Source organism: Larimichthys crocea, chromosome VIII (assembly GCF_000972845.2).
Source record: "Larimichthys crocea isolate SSNF chromosome VIII, L_crocea_2.0, whole genome shotgun sequence".
Lineage (NCBI taxonomy): Eukaryota > Metazoa > Chordata > Actinopteri > Sciaenidae > Larimichthys > Larimichthys crocea.
This window is the reverse complement of record NC_040018.1, coordinates 28,996,938-28,998,863: the sequence shown is the minus strand read 5'-3', so window position 1 is coordinate 28,998,863 and position 1,926 is coordinate 28,996,938. Positions and strand designations below refer to the sequence as shown.

Here is a 1,926-nt window from a genome sequence, read left to right as displayed (position 1 = left end):
AGACCAAAACTGTTTTTTTGTACCAGGCTGTTAAACATGTTTATTTCGCTGTGAAGTTGGACATTTGACATGGGGACTTATGGAGACTGACTCCCTTCTGGAGCCAGCCTCAAGTGGACACTTGATGTAATTCATCAAGTTTTTTGGCACTTGCACCGGCTTTATTTCTCAGCACTGGAGGTTGCTCTTGGGTCAGACTGGATTGTCTACTGAATGCGGCAAACTTTAAAGGTTGGTTCTGCCCTTGTTTGACAGGACTGTAAATACATTTTAAATGAACTGAAATGGTGCACACCAGGGCTGCCACGATTAGTCACGATTATTGTGACGAACAAAATCTTCGACAACTAATTTAGTAGTCGACGCATCGTTTTTTGTTTTTTTTTACTCCTTTTCTCTGAAACTCGGGGCTGCCGCTTCCACTGCCGCGTCTGCCTTTCGTCACTACACCACAACACCTACGCACATGCCAGTAGTGGTATAGGCATCAGGCCGACTGTACTGTAAATGATACCATAACATAGACCCTCCAGGAATTGCACATGTTGCGATTTATGTCAACTTCAGTGAATCCCCGTGAATTCAGGGCGGTGTTGAATTTTAAACCAATCACCGGTATTTTTCCGCAACTTCCGGCAGTCTGCCCGGGGGATTCAACTCGTTGGGTCAGGGAGGCCGCAGGTGCGGAGATCCCCTCGTGGGACCTCTCCCGGCGCTGGTGGCCCCGCCAGGCGTATTCCTCGGCGCTGGCGAAAGGCCCACGAGCTTTACAGCGCCCGCCCGTCGGACCTCCCGCTTCCCGGGCCGACTCTCATTAAATTGTTAATGAGCCATCATCTTAATTGTTTTTATTTTCAGTTAGCTCATACTTCTAAAGCTGAAGGCTAATGATCGATCAGTGCATGCTGGTGCGATAAAGCTGTATGTTTTACAGTCAATTTTCGTAGATCGATTAGTCGACAATCGAAAATCGATATCGAAAATAATCGCGATTAGTGACTATCACAAAATAATCGTTTGTTGGCAGATTTACATAGTGCTTTGAAGTTTTCTGTTATTTAAATTGATATTTATTCTGATTGATATCCACCATGCTCTCCTGGTTCATACTCACTTGTTCCTCAGGACCTGCCAGGCCGCCTCGATGTCCGCATACAGGTTCTTCTCGGAGGGCTTGCCCGTGTGACCCCGTAGCCTGAGTAATCGTAGGAGAACACGTTGCAGTTGATCGGAGCCGAGGCCGATGTAGAAACTGCACATCTGCCCCAGGTCCACGGCGTTACCGTGGGGGAACAGCAGCGTGTAGCGGCTGTTCGGGGCGACAGCGCACGAAACATGCACCCGACCCGCGTTACCTCGGCTTGCTCTGGTGCTAAACACCTCGACCGCTCGAGCTCCGCTGGGAGTACTGCCAGTCCGCCCGCTCGGTCAGATTGTAAGCTCGTCACGCCGTTACGCCACTCGCTGTGCATCGGTAGGTGGGCTCTGGGGGGAGGAAGGCCAGCCTGGCCGCGATGCGGCTGGGACACGTTGGGACAGAAGAAGAGCCAGCACAAGCTCCCAGAGAAAAGCCGTTCATCCTGGGGCCGCGCTCGGGCATTTTACGCGGGGTTAGCGGTCGGTTAGCTGCTGGTTCTCTCGGGGCTGCAGGTGCTATTTGTTTCCCATGAACACGCGGTGACAGGCGGCGTTCATTCACTGACAGCGGGCACGGAGCTCGACATGAAACCTCAGCGGCGACAAACACTGCGGACACCGGCCTCGGTTCGACAACGACCGTCCCCCGTGACACATCACCGCTCCGGTTCAAGCTTCGTATTACCGAGGCAGCCATTTCTCTGGGAGAGGAGACAAGCCCGTTCCTACAACCGGACATCCGGTTTGGCTTTTTTTTGTTTCTGTAGTTTTTGACGTCATCTTATTTTA

General features: G+C 51.6%; 1 pseudogene; it reads right to left on the bottom strand.

The window, feature by feature from the left end:
- Window positions 1-1,110: 1,110 nt before the first annotated feature.
- LOC113746342 (alpha/beta hydrolase domain-containing protein 17C pseudogene) lies at window positions 1,111-1,712 on the bottom strand (annotated as a pseudogene).
- Window positions 1,713-1,926: the final 214 nt, after the last annotated feature.